This window comes from Tachyglossus aculeatus, chromosome 9, assembly GCF_015852505.1.
Source record: "Tachyglossus aculeatus isolate mTacAcu1 chromosome 9, mTacAcu1.pri, whole genome shotgun sequence".
NCBI classification, from domain to species: Eukaryota; Metazoa; Chordata; class Mammalia; order Monotremata; family Tachyglossidae; genus Tachyglossus; species Tachyglossus aculeatus.
The window spans coordinates 295,354-317,804 of NC_052074.1; positions in this window are offsets into that span (position 1 = coordinate 295,354).

Genomic DNA, 22,451 nt, shown 5'->3' on the forward strand with positions numbered 1-22,451 from the left:
AGCCCTCTGATGCCCTCAGAGTCCGGCGATGCCCACGGAGTCCGGCGATAATACTAATAATAATAGTAAAGGCATTTATTAAGCGCTTAGTATGTGCAAAGCGCTGTTCTAAGCGCTGGGTGCCCCGGCGATGCCCCCGGAGCCCGGGGGTGATGCCCACGGAGCCCGAGGATGAAGCCCGGTGATGCCCTCAGAGTCCGGCGACGGGGCCCGGCGGTGATGCCCCCGGAGCCAAGGGCGGAAGCCCGCCGACGCCCCCGGCCCCGGCCCCGGCCCCCGAAGATGAAGCCCGGTGATGCCCGCAGAGTCCGGCGATGGGGCCCAGCGGTGATGCCCCCGGGCCCCGGAGCCGCTCCCCGCGCGGCCGTCGGCGCGGACAGTGAGAGCCCCGGGCCGGGGGAGCTTCGGGCGGGGAGAGGCTCCCCGGGCCGCCCCCGGGGGCCCCGCTGCGCTCGGAGCCCGGGAGCCACGGGCGCGGACACAGACAACGAGCCGGAGACGGAGCAGGAGCCGGAGCCGGAGATCGCTGGCGGGGGCCGCGGCTCCGCTCCCGGGGGGGGGGCGGGGGCGGGGGCGTGCGGGGCGGGGCGTGCGGGGCGGGCCCGGGCGGGGCCTCTCCCCAACCCCCCCCCCCCCCCCCGGGACGCCCCTCGCTCAGTGGGGCCGGCGCTCCGGGCCCGGGCTGGGTCGCGCTGGGCGGGGCGGGGCGGGGCGGGGCGGGACCGCTACCGGCTTCCAGAGCCCGGGACAACCGGGGGAACCCGCCGACCCCGACCCGGACCCCAGAGGGGGCGGCCGAACCAGCCCCCCGCAAAGGGGCGTCTGGGAGCGGCACGGTCAGTGGCAGCGGTTGGCCCACATACCTGGCCTCCGAGCCCTGAGCAGACCCCTTCCTGGAAAGACCCCATGGCTGAGGAGAGCGTCCTCCCTTCGCTTCCCCTCCGCTCCCCTCCCTCTCGCCCTCCCTTCCCGTCCTCTGCCCTCCGCTCCCCTTCCCTCTCCCTCTCCCTCTGTCTGCTTTCCACTTCCTTCTCCCTTGCCTTCCCTCCGTCTCCCTTCCCCCCTCTCTCTCCCGCCCACCCCGTCCTCCCCTCTTCACCCTCCTCTTCCGTCGCCCTCCCTTTCCCTCGGCCTCCCCTCCATCAGCCTCCTCTCTTCTCCCCTCCCTGGCTCTTCCCTTCCCTCCCCCCCTCCCCCGCCCTCCACTTTCCCCCCTCTCCCCCGCCTCCGCTCCCGAAGAGCATTCCCGCTCCAGTCCACTCAAAAACGGATTCCCGCGGGGAACCTGTTCTTTGAGAGCCTCCATTTTTCGGGAGTTTTCTCTTTAGCTTCACCGCGACTCCCTCCCGGTGTTCTCTGAGACACGCCTTCTGTTCCATTAGAGGAGACATCTTTGCCGAAAACTCTGCAGCTTCTGATGTCCTCTCCTGGCTCTCCCCCCAAAACGCCAACCCGCCCTCCCCCACCTAGATCTGTCCGCCAAAGGTACTGAGTAGGAGCAAGTCTGGGCGGCGGGGGTGATGCTGGGGCGGGGGGGATAAGGGTGCTACTCGGCTCTCCTTTTACAGAATCACATCTTTCATTTAAACTTCATCTTTCATCTGTCGGGATTTTCTATTACTATGCACACCTAATCTGCTTCGTATGATCCGACGTGTCCCTTTAAATTTGAGCTATCCCCACTCATCCGTACGGTGGATTTGTACTTTGAAAAGATTTCTGAAGCCCCATCCTCAAAACGAAGCACCTGGTCTTAGTCTATTAGATCTAGACTGTAAGCTCCTTGTGGGCAGGGAGTAGTTTTTCCAGTTCTGCAGCTTGTACTCTCCCAGGCGTTTAGTACAGTGCTCTGCACACAGTAAGCACTCAATAAACACCATTAATTGATTGTTTTCTTTGTACACATGATCAATAGTCTCTGCCCCATACACCTGCTTTCAGGGCAAAAGGAGCTGTGATGTAAACGCTTGTAAATTTTAATTAATAATATTCTCATAAATGTGTGTATATAATTTAAAATTCAACTTATCAATACCATAATACCATATCATATCATTCCGGATCGGCCCTGCCATGCTCCCCACCCAGGGGTCTGTCTCCGACAGGGGAACCTGGACTCTTGAAGGAATTGCATGCTGGTGGTCCTTCTGGACACATCCCTCAGAGTCAGGGATGGAGAATCCAACACCTCTGACTCCCCCAGTGACCTTGCATGCAGTGACCCCCAACTCTCCCCTTCTCCATCCCTGACTCTCCCCCTGACCCAGCATGGATCACTCAATATCTCTCCCCGACTCTCCCTCTCCATCCCTGACTCTCACCAGTGACCCTGCATGGACCACCCAACAGCCCTGATTCTCCCCTCTCCATCCCTGACTTTCCCTCGTGACCCAGCATGGACCATTCCTCACCCCTGATTCTCCCTTTCCCATCCCTGACTCTCCCTCAGTGACCCAGCAAGGACCATTCCACAGTCCAAGTTTTCCTCCTAATGATCTGTTAGAGACCTATTGTCCGCCGATGAGCCTTTCTAGTCTACTTACCTCAAAAGGTTGTTGTGAGGGCAAAATAATAGTCATAATGATAACAGCAATTATCGTAGCATTTGTTAAGCACTTACTGTGTGCAAAGCACTGTACCCACTGCTGGGTAGATCAAGTCAGACAAGAAATCAGATCGGACACTGTCCCCATCCACATGGGCCGTGCGATTAAAGTAGGATGGAGAAGAAAGCAGCATGGCTTCGTGGTTACCGCATGGGCCTGGGAATCAGGTCATGGGACCTATTCCCGGCTCCACCACGTGTCTGCTGTGTGACCTTGGGCAAGTCACTTCACATTTCTGTGCCTCAGCTCACCTGGAAAATGGGGATTGAGACTGTGAGCCCCAGGTGGGACAGGGACTGTGTCCAACCCGATTAGCTTGTATCCACCCCAGCGCTTAGTACAGTGCCTGGCACATAGTAAGCATGTAACAAATACCATCATTATTATTATATTACAAGTAAGGAAACTGAGGCACAGAGAAGTTAGATCACCTGCCCAAAGTCACACATCATGCAAGTGGCCGACCTGGGGTTAGGATCCAGGTCCTCTGATTCCCAGGCCATACTGCAAAAGTGAGATAAGTAATATGAGAGCACTTTGTAAATATCAAACCTTGATCTAAGTGTGAAGGCTTGATCCTTCTAGCGTCCCTCTAATTACCATCATTGGCCACTCTCCAAGTTTTCACATTTACCACTCCCAGCCAGCAGGTCCAAGGCCCAGGCAAGTGTCTGCTCATCAGCGACTTTGCGGTGGCGATTGTGCCGCTGCTCCAGAGCTTAGAACAGTGCTTTGCACATAGTAAGCACTTAATAAATGTCATCATTATTATTATTATTCTGAACACCTCCCATGAGTGAGAACGGTGGTGAGGCCTGAGAGCCACCAACCCTCCCTGCCTGCGCACAGACACGGAGCCTCCCCCGTCTGCCTCTCCTGCCACCACTGGCTGCACCTGAACCATCTCCAGTGGGTCATGGCTTTCCAGAAGGCTCTGACCCAGAAGGGCCAGCCTGGGCTTGATTCCAATTGCAGTGGCCGTTGTATCTCTGCAAAAATAACCATCGTGTCCTGGTGAAAAAAACACGGGCCTGGGAGTCACGGGAACCTGGGTTCTAATTCCAGTTCCTCCATTTGCCTGCTTGTTGACCTTGGGCAAGTCACTTCAGTTCTATGATCTTCACTTATCTGTTCAATGTGGAGTCAATGCCCATTCTCCTTCCTACTTAGACCGTGAGCATGAAAAGGGACAGAATCTGGGCCCAACCTGATTGCTTTGTATCTGCCCAGCACTTAGAACAGTGCTCGGCATGTAGTGAGCACCTAGTACTAATTGTAAGCACTTACTATGTGCCAGGCACTGTTCTAAGCACAGGGTGGATACAAGCGAGTCGGGTTGGACACAATACCTTTCCCCCATGGGGCTCACAGTCTCAATTGCCATTTTACAGATAAGGTTAACTGAGGCAAAGAGAAGTGAAGTGTCTTACCCAAGGTCACACAGCAGACAAGTGGCAAGAGCCGGGATTAGAACACAGGGCCTTCTGACTCCCAGGCCTACGTTCTATCCACTAGGCCGTGTTCCTGTTATTGCAGACCTGTGGAGAGAACCGGTAACAAAATACTTTCAAAGCAAAATGCACACTGGATTGAGTGTTATTGAATTTTTTGAGGGGCCAAATCTGCATTTCTCCAGCAGCTCTCCGGGGCCCCACGGAGTCCCCAGGTGGCTTGTTGCTAGCTGGGATCGTTAGGCTTGCCAGAGATCCCCAGAGGTCACCAGCCTCCATAGCGTGGTTTTTCCACTTCAGGCCATGTGACAGTCATCTGTGCATGTTGTTTGCGTGCAGGGGAAAGCTGAGATTCAATGCGCTGTCTGACAGATGAGAGTCCCCGGAAATTTCCTGCGGGAGAGAATTGTCCAGCTTTCTCTTTTCAAGGAAGCTGGGATACTTTGTTCTATAAACTTGTAATGTAATTGAAAGCTTTAAGATAGTTTATTTTCTGAGTTACCTATCATGTCACTTACCCTTTCCTGGTTCCTGCTGGCAGGTATTAATTCCTTAAGGCTTTTTAAAAGAGCTCTTCACGTAGCTTGAACAACAATGGGTAGATTAGACACGAGGATAATTATTTTCTTCAGCATCTCTATTTCCTGTGTTCCTCCATGCAAAGTTAACCTCCCTTTGAATCAGTTGATGATATACTGTACCATATTTTAAATTAAATTTGAGGTTGAGAAACCAAATTAATTCAAAAGCTTTACAGTCTTTTACCTCATTTTCCCTCAAAAGACTTGAGAGAGGGAGATGGAGAGACAGGGAGAGAGAGATTCACATGGGTTCTTGAAGAGTTCATGTTTGGGATTGTTAATGCCAGGCTACAAATGTTACAGCCATTCTGGGCCAAAATAGGGGAGGAGTCTCTCCTTATCAGGTGCTTACTATGCACCAAGCACTGTACCAAGCTCTGATCTTCGCTTAGTGGAAAGAACACGGGCTTGGTAGTCAGAGGTTGTGGGGTCGAATTCCGACTCTGCTATTTGTCAGCTGTGTGACCTTGGGTGAGTCACTTCACTTCTCTGTGCTTCAGTTCCCTCATCTGTAAAATGGGGGTGAAGACCGTGAGCCCCATGTGGGACAACCTGATTACCTTGTATTTACCTCAATGCTTAGAACATTGCGTGGCATAGAGTAAGTCCTTAACAAATACCAACATTATTAACATTATTTTTTAAGCACTTAGTACAGTGTTGTGCAAACAGTAATCACTCAATAAATACAACTGAATGAATGAATGAAAGGTAGATAGAAGATCAACAAGTCTCACATGGGGTTCACACTCTTAATCCCCATTTTACAGATGAGGTAACTGTGGTCCAGCGAAGTGAAGTAACTTGCCCAAGGTCACAGAGCAGACACGCGGCGGAGCCGGGATTAGAACCCAGATCCTTCTGACTTCCGGGCCCGTGCTCCATCCACTAAACCACACTGCTGCTTGTGCGTGCTGGGCTCCCACACAGGTGGACACTGAATGAAGCCAACTTCAACCTCCCCTCCTGGATTAATATTGAGGATGCAGTAGCTATATCTAGGAGGAGAGGGGCAGTGTGGGGGGCAGGGCAGGAGTCGGGGTGGGGAGTTGGGGCAGGGATGTGGAACTTGGGGAGGGTGGAGGAGACTGGTCATCTCATTTACCATGGGCCCTCATTGGAGCGTTTCCAAACTGCCTGCCGATACAGGCCAGAGCACCGGCAATGAAGCACCTCAGCACCGATGAAGCCACCGCCGTGCAGCCAGTCAACCGAGCCAGGTTTTGGAGAAGCCGTGTGACCTAGTAGATAGAGGCACTGGTCTGGGAGTCAGAAGGACCGAGCTTCTAATGCTGGCTCCACCACTCGTCTGCTGTGTGAACTCGGGCAAGTCATTTCACTTCTCGGGGCCTCAGTTCCTCATCTGTAAAATGGGGGTTAAGACTGTGAGCCCTATTGTGGGACGGGGACAGCATCCAACCCAATGATCTTGTACCCACCCCAAAGCTTTAAACAGTGCCTGCCACCTAGTAAGCGCTTCATACCACATTTCTCCCAGGCTTAGCCCACCTCTCTCCCCCCAACTCCTTCCTCCCATCTCCCACCTTCCTCTCATCCCCTTCTCTCCTCCCTCATCCCTCCTTATCCTCCCCTCCCTCTCCTTCTCAATCCTTTCTCCCTTCCCTCCCCCTTCACCTTTCTCCCACCTCCTTCCTTCTCACTTCCTCCCATCTTCCTCTCATCTCCACCCACTTCCTCTCCTTCCACCTCCTTCTCCCCTACCTCTTCCTCCCCCCTCCCTCCTCTCCTGTCCTCCCTCCTTCTTCCCTTAACTTCTCCCTTCCCTCTTCTTCTCCTCCCCTCCTCCCCTCCCATTTCTCTCATCTCTCTCCCACTTCCCTCCAACATCCTTCCAGATTTCCCTCCCTCTTCCGTGTCATTTTCTTCCTCCTTCCATCCATCTCCATCCTTCTTCCCTCCCCACCTCTTTTCCTTTTCTCCCTTTCCAGCTCTTTCCACTTCTCTCTCTCCCCCCCATTAACCTCACCCCCATCCCCCCATCCCCTCCCCTTCAGTTCCCTCTGCCTCCCTCCCTCAGCATTTCTTTGAGGTTTCTGAAGTTTCTGATCTCTTTTATCACCCGAGGCACCACCACTCTGGCCCTCCCTGCTCTTTGCCATTTAGGTTTCTTGGTAGCCCTGTTCCTGCAGCTTGATTTTCTGTTCCCAAGGAAAGTAATCACAAACAGAACACTTGGGAGCAAGGGACAAGGAGACGCTTTTTAAACCCTCTTTAGCCCTCCTATTGTGATGGATGAAATAGGCCGAACAATTGGAGCATATGTCAGCCTAAATCTACGGAGAGGAAAAATAGGCATACCAAAGCTTCCTTGGAAGCCACTTCTTGCAGTTCTGTAGTGCAAGAAGTGTGGGTTGGATTTAGGAACTGTCCAGGGAGGGAAAGCACTGTGAGTCCTCCACCCCCACCCCCGGGGGCCCCGGGGGGGGGGGGGGGGGGCACCAACCCGGGCAAGACCATCCCCAAGGCAGGACCATCTCTGGGGCAACTCCAACCCTAGGGCAGCACCAACCCCAGGGCAAGAGCATCCCTGGGGCTTCACTAGCCAACTGATCAATCAGTAATATTTATTGAGCACTTACTGTGTACAGAGCTCCATACTTACTAATAAAAATAATTATGGTATTTGTTAAACACTTAGTATGTGCCAAGCACTGTTCTAAGCACTGGGATAGATACAAGGTAATCAGGTTATCGTTCATTCATTCAATTGTATTTATTGAGCACTTACTGTGTGCAGAGCACTGTATTAAGCACTTGGTAATAAAGAGAGATGATCCCTGCCCACACCGGGCTTACAGTTTAGAAGGGGGGAGACAAGACATCAAAACAAGTAAACAAGCATCAATATAAATAGAATCATTCATTCATTCAATCGTATTTGTTGAGCGTATACTGTGTGCACAGCACTGTACTAAGCGCTTGGAAAGTACAATCCTGTAACAAATAGAGACAATCCCTACCCAACAGTGGGCTCACAGTCTAGATGCGGGGAGACAGACAACAAAACAAAACAAACAGGCATCAATAGGCTGCTCCTTCTGGGGGAACACAGGGCCACAGGGTGGGTAGACAGGCTCCCCGACCTTCTCACGGGGTTGTACTCTCCCAAGTGCCTAGTACAGTACTCTGCATACAGTTAGCACTCCAAAAATACAATTGACTGAATGAAGGAATGAGTGAATGCTACAACCCAGCAGCCTCATTTCACTCCTTTAATGCCAACCTACTCACCGTACCTTGATCTCATCTATCTTTTATCATCTATCTTACGGCTGACTCCTCAACCACTTCCTGCCTCTGGCCTTGAACTCCCTCCTCCTTCATATCCAACAGATGATCACTCTCCCCACCTTCAAAGCCTTATTAAAATCACATCTCCTCTGAGAGGTCTTTTCCGTTTAAGCCCTCATTTCCCCTACCCCCCTCGCCTTTCATTCAATCGTATTTATTGAGCACTTACTGTGTGCAGAGCACTGTACTAGGCGCTTGGGAAGTACAAGTTGGCAACATATAGAGATGGTCGCTACCCAACAGTGGGCTCACAGTCTGCATTGCCCTCGCACTTGGATTTGTTCGCTTTATTTCACCCGTAGCACTTAGGTGCCTTTCTGTAATTTATTTAAACGTCTGTTTCACGTTCTAGTCTGTAAACCCCTTGTGGGCAGGAAACGTCTACCAAATCTGTTATACTGTGCTCTCCCCAGTGTTTAGTTCAGTGCACTGCCTTTGTTGTAAATGTTCAACGAAGATGATTTGTAGACTGTGAGCCCAATGTTGGGTAGGGACCATCTCTATATGTTGCCAACTTGTACTTCCCAAGCGCTTAGTACAGTGCTCTGCACACAGTAAGCGCTCAATAAATACGACTGAAGGAATGAATGATTGATTGATTGAGAGACCACTGGTGCAGAGGGTGTGCAGAGCACTACACTAGGCACTTGCAAGAGAGCCACAGTAGAGTTAGTCGACAAACACACACACACACACACACACACACACACAAATACTTAAAAGAGGGGGAGGCGGCTGGAGTGGTAGAGGAGCTGCCCTGAATTTCAGCAGCTTCTGTAGGGTGCAGCCTGCTCAGTGAGAAGGGGAAGGAGCAGGGAATGGGAGGAAGAGAAAGAGGGGCTTCTGGCGCCCCCGTCTCACCCCCCCAACCCTCTCTTCTCCTCCACCCCCGCGAAGCAGGCCGGCCCTACCCCCTCTGCCTGCCTCAAAGCCAGGGGAGGGAAGGTCACCGACGGCCGGTCGTTCGTTGGGTAGCCGGCCCCGCCTGGCGAGATCTCCTTCGACAAGTATCCAGGCGACACTGCCCCATTGTTCTGACATCCGGCTTCATTAGCATGCAACAATGGAGCAACCATTCCGCAGAACTCGGACCCATTGTTCCGGGCAGGGCGGCAGTCAGAAGCTCTGCCACTGTCTTGGGCGTGGAGTCGACCTGCTCCCCCCCCAGCCGCACTCCCATTTGGGCAGTGGCCTTGGGAGGCGTGGGACAATCAATCAATCAATCAATCCAACTGTCGTATCCAGGCCTTGATTCTTATATCTGTCTCCTTGCTGACCTCCCTGCCTCCTGTCTCTCCCCATGCCAGTCTCATACTTCACTCTGCTGCCCAGATCGTTTTTCTACAAGAACGCTCAAGCCATGTTTCCCCACTCCTCAAGAACCTCCAGTGGTTGCCCATCCTCCTCCGCATCAAACCTGGCCCCTTTTTCCTCGTGTTGCTACTCTCCTACCACAACCCAGCCGGCACTCTTCACTTCTCTAATGACAACCTACTCATTGTACCTCCATCTCATCTATCTGGTCGCCGACCTCTCACCCACATCCTGCCTCTGGCCCGGAACTCCCTCCCTCTTCGTATCTAACAGACAGATCACTCTTCCCATTTTCAAAGCCTTAGTGAAGGCACATCTCTTCCAAGAGGCCTTCCCTGACTAAGCCTTTCTTTCCTCTTCTCCCACTCCCTTCTGCATCACCCTTACACTTGGATTTGCTCCCTTTATTCACCCCCTTCCTTGGCCCCACATCTCTTTTGCACATAATTGTTTCTGCACATAATTGTTTTTGCACATAATTGCACATAGTTGCACATAATTTCACATAATTTGTTTTTTATCTGTCTCCTTCTCTAGACTGTAAGAGTGTTGTGGGCAGGGAATATGTCTAACAACTCTGTTATATTGTACTCCCCTAAGCACACGCTGGAGAAGAGGTGTGGCTTAGTGGTCAGAGCACGGGCCCTGGGAGCCAGCAGATGTGGGTTCTAATCCTGGCTCCGCCACTTGTCTGATGTGTGACCTTAGGCAAGTTGCTTAACTTCTCTGTGCCTCAGTTACCTCATCTGTAAAATGGGGATTAAGAGGGTGAGCCCCATCTACACTCACTCCCTTGATGAACTCATTCACTCCCAAGGCTTCAACTATCATCTCCATGCAGATGACTGCCAAATCTATATCTCCTCCCTTGTTCTCTGTCCCTCCCTCCAGGCTCACATCTCCTCCTGCCTTCAGGTCATCTGTACTTGGATGTCCTTCTGCCACCTAAAACTCAATGTGCTCAAGACGGAGCTCCTTATCTTCCCTCCCAAACCCTGTTCTCTCCCTGACTTTCCCATCACTGTGGAAGACACAACCATCGCACAAGCCCGCAACCTTGATGTCATCCTTGACTCCGCTCTCTTATTCAATCCACATCCAATCTATCTCCAAAGCCTGCCAGTCCCACCTTCACAACATCACCAAGATCTGCCCTTTCCTCTCCATCCAAACTGCTAACAAGTTAGTATAATCACTCATCCTATTACAGCATCAGCCTCCTTTCTGACCTCCCAACCTCCTGTCTCTCCCCACTTCAGTCCATATTTCACTCTGCTGCCCGGATTATCTTTCTATAGAAACATTCTGGGAATGTCACTCCCCTCCTTAAAAATCTCCAGTGGTTGCCTATCAACCTCCGTATCAAACAAAAACTTCTCACTATTTGCTTCAAAGCTCTCCATCACCTTGCCCTCTCTTACCTCACCTCCCTTCTCTCCTTCTACAACCCAGCCTGTACACTCTGCTCCTCTGGTGCTAACCTTCCCACTGTGCCTCTTTCTCGCCTGTCCCTCCGTAGACCCCTGGCCCATTCCCACCTCTGGCCTGGAACGCCCTCCCTCCTCAAGTCTGTCAAACAATCACACTTCCCTCCAGACTAAGCCCCCCTTTTCCTCAGCTCGCCCTCCCCTCCACATCACCCTGACTCGTTCCCTTTGTTCTACCCCTCCCCACAACAGCCCTTGTGTATATTTATATGTATATGTACATATCTATAATTTTATTTATTCATATTGATGCCTGTTTACTTGTTTTGATATGTATATATCTGGGCATGTCACTCACCTCCTCAAAAATTTCCAGTGGTTGCCTGTCAACCTCTGAATCAAGCAAAAACTCCTCACTCTCAGCTCCAAAGCTCTCTATCACCTCGCCCCCTTCTGCCTCACCTCCCTTCTTTCCTTCTACAGCTCTGCCAGCACCCTCACTCCTCTGCCACTAACGTCCTCACTGTGCCTCGTTCTCGCCTGTCCCACCATCATCCCCTGGCCCACGTCCTTCCCCTGGCCAGGAATGCCCTCCGTCCACACATCCACCAAACTAGCTCTCTACCTCCCTTCAAAGGCCTACTGAGAGTTCACCTCCTCCAGGAGGCCTTCCCAGGCTGAGCCCCCTTTTTCCTCTCCTCCTCCCCTCCCCATCGCCCCCCTGCCCTACCTCCTTCCCCTCCCCACAGCACTTGTATAAATTTGTACATATTTATTACTCTATTTATATTACTTGTACATATTTACTACTCTATTTTATTAATGATGTTCAGATAGCTATAATTCTATTTATTCTGATGGTTTTGACACCTGTCTACATGTTTTGATTTGTTGTCTGTCTCCCCGCATCTAGACTGTGAGCCCACTGTTGGGTAAGGATTGTCTCTATTTGTTATGGAATTGTACTTTCCAAGCGCTTAGTACAGTGCTGTGCACACAGTAAGGGCTCAATAAGTACAAATGAATGAATGAATGAATGCACTACAACAACAAGCAGACACATTCCCGGGCCCGTGTAGTAGGAAATTCTGCATTACCTATGCCCTTGGATCTGTACCCTTAAGAATTTAAAATTCACTCCACCCCCCACCCCCAGCCCCATGGCACTTATGTCCATATCTTTATAGGATGAAATTAAATCTGCTATTTTCTCTATCTGTATTTTAATACCTGTCTCTTCCTCTAGACTGAAACTCCTTGTGGGCAAGGATCATGTCTAGCAGTTCTATTGTACTGTACTCTCACAAGGGCTTAAGTGCAGTGCTCTTCACCCAATAAAAGCTCAAGAAAGACCACCGATTGGTTGATTCTGTGGAGAGGGAGGTGGAGGGGAAGAAAAGGGGGACTAGAAGGGGTGAGAGAGAGGGCTGGACTTGGAGTTTCAGTCCACTAGCTTAGTCCAGGAGGGTTAGGTTAGGGAGGGAGAAGAGAAGGAGGGGGAAGAGGAGGAACAAGAGGAGACAGAGGATCATTTGGGGACCAGGCTGCCACTTTCTCCCCATTCTTGGAGGCATTTACTGACTTCCTGACACTGTGTGCTGAGAGCCTGCGTTGTGCTGAGCACTTGGGAGCACAGAGCAGCAGCAGGACTCCCATTTCCTAATAATAATAATGTTATTTGTTAAATGCTTATTTACTATGAGCCAAGCACTGTATGAAGCACTGGGATAGATACAAGATCATTAGGTGGAATATAGTCCTTGTTCCACATGGAGTTCACAGTCTAGGGGGGAGAGGAGGTATTGAATCCTTATTTTGCAGATGAGGAAACTGAGAAGTTAAGCGAATTGCGGGATGAGAACCCAGGTCCTCTGACTCTAGTCTCCTAGACTGTGAGCCCACTGTTGGGTAGGGACTGTCTCTATATGTTGCCAACTTGTACTTCCCAAGTGCTTAGTACAGTGCTCTGCACACAGTAAGCGCTCAATAAATACGATTGATTGATTGATTGATTGATTGACTCCCAGGCCTTGGCTCTTTCCACTAGGCCACATGGCTTCCCTGCCCTTCCCTTCTTAGGTTGAGAGCCCTCTACCCACCAAGGCACAGGGTCCATATCTAATTCCCACTTGTGTATTCTTCCCCAGTGCTTACTACAGTGCTCTGCACAAAGTGCTTAATAAATGCTTATACTACTCCTCCAGGAGCTCAGCATTCTGCTCTTTTGGGGCCAGAAGGTCAGGTCATTGCTGACAGGGCAGGGAATCGCCCCCTGATGCCCATGGTGGGGCCTGGACCCTCCTCCTGGTTGGCGGTGCCACCCATGCCATGCCCTGGAGAGGAGACGCCTTTGTGGAGCCCGCCAGCCTGCTGGCAGCAGTGCCTGGACGGGGCTTGTCGAGGCAGGTCGGCCCCTAGCTGGGCCCTGGTAGTAGCGCTGGAAGGGGCCTAGGATTGGGTAAGACTCTGGTGGACCGGGGACTCCCTGTTCGGTCCCTGCCGGCCCCTCTGGGCCAACCCCTTGATACCACTGGGCAGCAGCTGCTGCTGCTTTACCAATCTCAGAAAAAGTGGGAGGGTAGGTGTGGCTTTGGGGCATCTGGATGGTCATGGTGTTGGCCAGGGCATTGGGCATATTAATGTGCTGAAGGAGGAGGATTGGAGAGGGTTAGGTTAGGGAGGGGGAAGAGAAGGAGGAGGCGGGAGAGGAATAATAATAATAACTGTGCTATTTGTTAAGCGTTTACTATGTGCCAGACACTACAAGATAATCAGATTGGACACAGTCCATGTCCCACATGGGACTCACAGTCTTAATCCCCATTCCAGGGATGAGGAAACTGAGGCACAGAGAAGTTAAGTCACTTACCCAAGGTCACACAGCAGACAAGTGGCAGGGTCAGGATTAGAACCCAGATCCTTCGGACTCCCAGGCTTATGTTCCATCCACTCGGCAATGCTTCTTCTCTTCCCCCTCCCCATCCTCCTCTTCCACTTCGCCCTCCTTCTCCTCCTCTTCCTCTTCTTTTTTTTTCCTCCTCCTCCAACTCCTCTTCCCCTGCTTCCTCCTTCTCCCCCTCTTCTCCTTCTCCTCCTCCTCCTCCTTCCTTTGAACTTTCCTGTCTTTGCCAGTAACACCACTGGCCTCCCTTTCCTAGAAATCCACAACCTTTTTGCCACCTTCCATGCCTCACTGCCTGTCAGCTCACTCACGCATTCAACGTCAAAATCTTGTCCATTCTTCCTCCATGACATCTCTCAGATATGGCTCTTCTTTTCCCCTCCCTGGTCCAGGCTCTGGTTATATTAAGGCTAGACTAACACCCATCTCCCTTCCTCCAGCCTCTCCCCATTCTGCTCTCTATGCCTTGCTGCCACACCAGTCTGCATTGCATTGTTTCTCTACTCCTCTGAACCCTCCGCCTCCCCACCTCCCCACCTCCCCACCTCCCTCCACAACAAACAGAAGCCCCTGACCTTTGCTTTCATGGCTGGCCATGAGCTTTCCAGCTTACAAATCGGCTCTCCTCATCCACTGCTCTCCGGCTCACACTCTTCACTAATAATCAGAATTGTGCTTTTTGCTAAGCACTTACTATGTGCCAAGAACTATGCTAAGTGCTGGAGGCAGATAGCATAATATCCAGTCAGACACAATCCCTGTCTCACAAGAGGCCCATACCCGTGCCACCCTGATTTCTCAGGCTCCACCCAAGCTCACCTACTTTCAACTCTTCTGCCTCTAGCTCAGGCTGCTCCGACCCAGACCCACAAGGTCACAGCTCTTCCCCACGTCTCAGAATGCCCCACCTCCTCCAGAATGCCCTTCCTGATTAAGTCCGGCAGCCCAATCGTGATTCCAGCTGCTTGCCCTGCTATACTTGATTCTTGTTCTTCCTCTGGCCTCCACTAATCCCCTTTTGAATTATCACCATCTTGAGGGCGGGGAACGAACATCTTGCTGCCATTCTCAAGCAACTGGCAATATGCCTGACACCCAGTAGGTTCTTGGTGACGACCTTTTAGACTGTGAGTCCGCTGTTGGGTAGGGACTGTCTCTATATGCTGCCAACTTGTACTTCCCAAGCGCTTAGTACAGTGCTCTGCACACAGTAAGCGCTCAATAAATATGATTGATTTATTGATTGATTGATTTATTGATTGATTGATTGACCTGGATCAGCAAAAAGAAGGGCACGAGGATGAGGCTGAGATTAGTCAGGACTGACTTTTCTGGCATCTTTCTGTGGCTTCTAGGACCTGTGGACTGCTACCTGTGCCACTGAGACCTAGGAAGCCCTTTTGTGCCCAGCCCCTGGACACAGACTCCTTACTGGACTGGGGGGATGAGGGATCCTCTCCCGGCTGGCCAGTCCTCATAATAATAATAATGATGGCATTCGTTAAGTGCTTACTATGTGCCGAGCACTGTTCTAAGCGCTGGGGTAGATACAAGGTAATCAGGTTGGCCCAAGTGGGGCTCACAGTCTTAATCCTCATTTTACAGATGAGGGAACTGAGGCACAGAGAAGTCAAGTGACTTGCCCAAAGTCACACGGCTGGTCAGTGGCGGACCCGGGATTAGAACCCACGACCTCTGACTCCCAAGCCTGTGCCCTTTCCACTAAGCAACGCTGCTTCTCTGAACCAGGAACCAGAGACCTGAGTCCATCTCTGTGGGCTGGTCGTCTCTCCCTGCTGGCCGGTCCAGGAGCCAGGGACCCAAATCCGCCTCTGCCCGAGCGAGGGACCCAGTTTGCCTCTGCCCCTCCTCTGCTGGTTGGTCATCCGTGGCGCAGTGGAAAGAGCACGGGCTTGGGAGTCAGAGGATATGGGTTGTAATCCCGGCTCCACCACTTGTCTGCTTTGTGACTTTGGGAAAGCCACTTAACTTCTCTGTGCCTCAGTTGCCTCATCTGTAAAATGGGATTAAGACTGAGCCCCACGTGGGACAACCTGATTACCTTGTGTCTACCCCAGCACTTAGAACAGTGCTCGGCACATAGTAAACACTTAACAAATATCATAGTTATTACTATTACTATTATTATCTCCCGGCCAGCCAGTTCCCAGGAGCCAGGGACCAAATCTGCCTCTGCTCCTCCCTTGCAGGGCTGGCCCTCTCCCCGTCAGGAGCCAGGGACCCAAGTCTGCCCCTGCTAGCCTTTCCTCTCCCCGTCAGCTGGTCCCCAGCATCCAGGGACCTAGTTCTGCCTCTGGCCCTCTGCTGCTGGCGGGTCCCCAGGAGCCAGGTACCTGAATCCACCTCTGCCCCTACCCACTGTGCTCTCTGACTCCTGCCATGCCCTGGCCAGGCTTCCATTCTGTGCAAGTGAACTAGCAAGCGAGACCAGCTAAACCTGCTTCCCGTGGAGCAGCTGGGGCGGGCCGGGCAGAGCAGGGCCGAGCATGCAGGCCTACCTCCTTCTCCCCCCGCCCCACCCCCCCCCACGCACCAGGCAGATAGTGGCCTCAGGGCCTCAGTGCCAGGGAGTCCCAGGTACCCTCCAGGCTCCTAGCTCTTATTCATCAGGCCCCTCCGATGCTTGGATCGCCTTTCTAAAGTATCCTTCTCAACCTGCCATTCCACATTTTGAAAGCCGCCACCAGCTCCCCACTTCGCTCTGCATAGAGCAGAAACTTCCGACCACTGGAGGCTTCGAGACTGGCCCCGTTCTCTACACCTTTCATATCTGCTCTTTTCCCTGGCTACTCCCAGCTCCATTACATTGTAAGCCCTCTGAGGGCAGGGAACATGTGTCTTGACTACGATTGCACTCCCTCATGCAATTATCAGTGCACCGCTTGACACACAGCAGGTGACAGTGCTCTGCACACGATAGACACTCATTACAGTAGACACTCCTCAAAAATCTCCAGTGGCTACCAATCAATCTACGCATCAGGCAGAAACTCCTCACCCTCGGCTTCAAGACTGTCCATCACCTCGCCCCTGCCTACCTCACCTCCCTTCTCTCCTTCTACAACCCAGCCTGCACCCTCCGCTCCTCTGCCGCTAATCTCCTCACCGTGCCTCATTCTCGCCTGTCCCGCCGTCAACCACGTCATCCCCCTGGCCTGGAATGCCCTCCCTCCCCACATCCGCCAAGCTAGCTCTCTTCCTCCCTTCAAGGCCCTACTGAGAGCTCACCTCCTACAGGAGGCCTTCCCAGACTGAGCCCCCTCCTTCCTCTCCCCCTCTCCTCCTCTCCATCCCCCCCGCCGTACCTCCTTCCCCTTCCCCACAGCACCTGTATATATGTATATATGTTTGTACGTATTTATTACTCTATTTATTTATTTATTTTACTTATACATAGCTATTCTATTTATTTTATTTTGTTAATATGTTTGTTTTGTTCTCTGTCTCCCCCTTCTAGACTGTGAGCCCACTCTTGGGTAGGGACTGTCTCTATATGTTGCCAACTTGTACTTCCCAAGCGCTTAGTACAGTGCTCTGCACACAGTAAGCGCTCAATAAATATGATTGATTGATTGATTGATTACAGTGTTTGGCACACAACAGGTGCCAATGCTCTGCACACAGTAGACACCCAGTGTAGTACTCAGCATATGGCAGGTGCCAGTGCTCTATACACAGTAGGCACCAAATACAGTGCTCGGCACACAGCAGATGTCCAGCTGCATCCAAATCACATCTCTTTCAGGAGGCCTTCCTGGACTAGGCCCTTTCTTCCCCTATTTACTCTCCCTTCTGCATCATCTATGCACCCGGGTCTGTACCTGTACCCCCTAAACACTTTGATTTTCACCCCTCCCCCAGCCCCACAACACATACATCCATATCCATCTATAATTTATTTTAATGTCTGTGTCTCACTCTAGTCTGTAAGCTACAAAAATTGTGTCTACCTACTCTGTAGTAATGTACTTTTCCAAGCTCTTAGTCCAGTGCTTTGCACACAGTAAGTGTCCAATAAATACCTCTGACTGGTGGATGACCAAAATCGGATCCTCTCCAGGCCCCGACCTTGGAATTCCCTTTCTTTTTCACTTTGCCAGGGCCTGATTGTGCAGACGTTTAGGCATATGGACTCTTCTTGGACGGACAGCCAGCATCCCCCACCACCCAACATCCCGGGCCCTCCCAGGAATCCCACCTGGTCCTTCCGGGCAAGACGCCAGAGCCCCCCCTCCCCAGCAAATCAGCAAAGCTCCAAGAACGCCTTTGGTGCCAGACTATGGCTGCATTGTCCGTTTGCTTCTGAGTCTGAGCATGCTTGGGGCCCCGCCTCATTCATTCATTCATTCATTCAATCGTATACTGAGCGCATACTGTGTGCAGAGCACTGTACTAAGTGCTTGGAAAGTACAATACAGCAATAGAGACAATCCCTGCCCACAACAGGTTTATAGTCTGGTGGGGGGAGGGGAGACAGACATCAAAACAAGTAAACAGGCATCAATATAAATAAATGGAATTAAAATAATTATGGAATTATAGTTATATACATTTATAAATGAGTACTGTGGGGCGGGGGGAGCAAAGGGAGTGAGTTGAGGTGATGCAGAAGGGAGGGGAAGCTGAGGAAAAGGGCTTAGTCTGGGAAGGCCTTTTGGAGGAGGTGCACCTTCAGTAGGGTTTTGAAGGTGGGAAGAGTGATTGTTTGGTGGATTTGAGGAGGGGGGGTATTCCAGGCCAGAGGTAGGACGTGGGCCAGGGGTCGGCGGCGAGACAGGCAAGACCGAGGCACAGTGCGAAGTTTATTCATTCATTTATTCAGTCATATTTATTGAGTGCTTACTGTGTGCAGAACACTGTACTAAGCGCTTGGGAGTACAAGTCGGCAACATATAGAGACGGTCCCCACCCAACAACGGGCTCACAGTCTAGAAGACGGGCTAGAACCAGAGGAGCAGAGTGTGTGGGCTGGGAAGTAGAAGGAGAGAAGGGAGGTGAGATAAGAAGGGGCGAGGAGACGGAGAGCTTCGAAGCAAATAGTGAGGATTTTTTGTTTGATACAGAGGTTGATAGGTAACCACTGGAGATTTTTGAGGAGGGGGCTAACATGTCTTGAACATTTCTGTAAAAAGATAATCCAAGCAGTGGAGTGAAGTATGGATTGAAGTGGGAAGAGACAGGAGGTTGGTAGGTCAGAAAGGAGGCTGATGCAGTAATCCAGTCTGGATAGGATGAGTGTATTAACGTGGTAGCGGTTCGGATGGAGAGTCAAGGGCGGATCTTGGTGATGTTGTGAAGGTGAGACCAGCAGGCTTTGGCGATGGATTGGATACGTGGATTGAATGAGAGAGCGGAGTCAAGGATGACACCAAGGTTGCGGGCTTGTAAGATGGGAAGGATGGTTGTGGCGTCCACAGTGAAGGGAAAGTTGGGAAGGAAGATAAGGAGCTTTGTCTTGGACTTGTTGAGTTTGAGGTGGTGAGAGGACATTCAAGTAGAGTATAGTAGGTCAGTGGCCTCACTGACCGCTGGGCTTTGGGTACTGTCCCCTGGGCTATTGGCAGCAACCACTTGATGCTGAGATCTAGGAGCTGATTACTGGGCCAGAGCAGGGGCCTGTCCCGAGGGTGTCATGTTTCCCATTGTCTCCATTTGGACCCTTGCCCTTGGCAAAAGAGGTTTCAGCATTGCGGGAGGAAGGTAAACTCCTTACCACCGGCTTTAAAGCAGTCAGTCGCCCCGCCCCCTCCTGTTACCTCACTGTTCTCAACGCAGCCCACACACTTTGCTCCTCTAATGGCAACCTACTTCACTGTACCTCGATCTCGTCTATCTTGCCAGCGACCGCCTCGCCTACATCCTGCCTCTGGCCTGAGATGCCCTCTCCCTTCACATCCAACAAACTGATCACTCTCCCCAAATTCAAAGCCTCATTGAAATCACATCTCCTCCAAGAGGCCTTCCCTAAGTCCCCAATTCCTCTCCTCCCACTCCCTTCTGTGTCAGCCCTGCACCTGGATTTGTACCCTTTATTTACCCCACCCTCAGCCCCACAGTACTTATGTCCATATCCGTAATTTATTTATTTATAATTCATGTCTGCCTTCCCCTCTAGACTGTAAGAGCGCCTTGTCGGCAGTGAACCTGCCTAACAAATCTGTTATGTTGTACACTCCAAAGCACTTAGTAAAGTCCCTGCACATAGTAAATGCTCAGCAAATATGATTGAGAAAGGTGCTCTCTCTCTCTCTCTCTCTCTCTCTCTCTCTCTCTCTCTCTCTCTCTCTCTCCCTCTCTCCGAGTCACCTGCCAGAAGCTGGGCCCTCAGGAAAGTCAGAGGCAGAGAGTCCCAGAGGTCTTGGGTGCTTTTTTGGCCAGAAGCCTTCTCGACTTCCTGCCCAGTCCGAGCAGTCAGTAAGCCCATTTACCTCTGTCCTTGCTGCAGAAGGGGAAAGATTCCTCACTGCCTGGGGCCCATGAAGAAAGGCAGCAGGCCGTTCAGGACCGTCCAGGCTCCTGTAGTCTGTGGAGCCCAGCATCAGGTAGCTCCTGGCAGGTGGGAGAGGCAGAGCTCATTTACCAGGGACGTTTTGGCCAAAGGCTATTTGTATCCAATTTGCATGGCATTGATCCACGACCTTTACATTCCCCCATCTATCTGATGAGAGGATATCTAAAGAGAAGCATTGTGGCTTAATGGATAGAACATGGTCCTGGGAGTCAGGACGACCTGGGTTCTAACACCAGCTCTGCCCGCATGTTTTTTGCCAATTGCTTGCTGTGTGACCCTGGGCAAGTCACTGCTTGTTTACTTGTTTTGATGTCTGTCTCCCCGCTTCTAGACTATGAGCCCGTTGTTAGGTAGAGATGGTCTCTATTGCCGAATTGTACATTCTAAGCTCTCAGTACAGCGCTCTGCACACAGTAAGCGCTCAATAAATATGATTGAAGGAATGAATGAATGAACTTAATTTATCTGGGCCTCAGTTTCCTCATCTGTAAAATGAGGATGAAGAACTGTGAGCCCCATGTGGGACAGGGACTGTGTCCAACAGGGTTAGCTCGTGTCTACTCCAGCCCTTAGAACAGTGCTTGGCACATAGTAAGTGCTTAACAAGTACAATAATTATTATCTGCGCCCCCTCCACCTCCTGCCACTCCCTCAGCCTCCCTCCACCCCTCTCTGCTTCCTGCAAACCCCTTTATTCTCTCCACCTCTGACCTACTCCGCTTCCTTTATTAACCCCCTCCATCCCTTGCCACCTCCCTCCACCTTGCACCGTGTCCTGCCCTGTCCCACTCTCTTTTTTATGGTATCTTTTAGTGCTTACTATGTGTCAAACACTTTTCTAAAGTGCTGGGGTAAGTACAAGTTAATTAGGTCAGACACAATCCCTGTCCCACGTGAGGCTCTCGCAGTCTAAGTAGGAGGGAGAACAGCTATTGAATCCCCATTTTACAGTTGAGGAAACTGATGCAAGGAAAAGTTAAGTGACTGGCTCAAGGTCACACAGCAAGCAATTGGCAAAGCTGGGATTAGATCTCCCTCTGATTCCCGGCCCCTGCTCTTTCCACTAGACTATGCTGCTTTGGGGGGGAAAGCTCTCCCCACCCAGAAGCCAGCAATGTCTCAGAAATGCCATTGCCTGGGTCAGAACGCCCAAACAAGGAATGATGCATTCATTCCACCATGTTCGTGTTTATTAAATGACAAGGTTTGGGAATGCTTTATTAGTTTGCTTGGCTAACAGCAGTATGATTTTGATTCTTTGGGAAAGACCAGTTCACTGTAGCTGCATTGAATCTCTTGCTTTGCCGGTAAAAGAAAAATATGCACACTGAAATGTTTGTTTTGAAAAATTTATTCATTCATTCGATTTTATTTATTAAGGGCTTACTTGTGTGCACAGCACTGTACTAAGCAGTTGGGAAAGTACAGTATAAGCAATAAAGAGTGACAGTGAAGCCGAGTCTGGGAAAACCAAAGACCAAAGTCAACAGCCTCTTCAGAGAATCACTCATCCTGTTCCCTGACATTGCCCTGGGGGCCCGGAGAGCCTTGGAGTGGGGTAGGGATCAGAACACACTCGAGTCCCGGGCCATGCTCCACCGGGCCCCCGATGGGATGAAACCCTCATAGATGAAACCCCGGTACGACAAGGCTCCCAATAGGATGAAGCCCCTGATAAAACGAGATCCCTGACAGGATGAGGCCGGGATGGGATCAGACCCCCGATGGGACAAGGCCGGGATGGGATGAGACACCTGACAGGACGAGGCCCGGAATGGGATCAGACCCCTGACGGGACAAGGCCAGGACGGGATGAGACACATGACAGGACGAGGCCCGGAATGGGATCAGACCCCTGACGGGACAAGGCCAGGACGGGATGAGACACCTGACAGGACGAGGCCCGGACAGGACGAAACCCCTGACCAGACGAGGCCCAGATAGGACGAGATCCCAGACAGGATGAAACCCCGCTAGACCCCAGACAAGATGCCAAGTGTGAACTCAGTCCCCCAGCTCGTGCGCCGTGGAGCTGGCTCCTAGCCCCTCGCGTTGGTTTGTTTCGTTTGTTTTGTTTTTCGATGGCATTTGTTAAGCGCTTACTATGTGCAGAGCACTGTTCTAAGCGCTGGGGGGGGGGGTACGTGGTGATCAAATTGTCCCACGTGGGGCTCACAGTCTTAATCCCCATTTTACAGATGAGGTAACTGAGGCTTGGAGAAGTTAAGTGACCCCTCTGCCACAGGCCTCCGAGACGGTGCCCATCAGGAACACTGACACCTCGCTGTCTCCGTACCTGCCAGGGACAGAGAGCCGTAGGGACAAC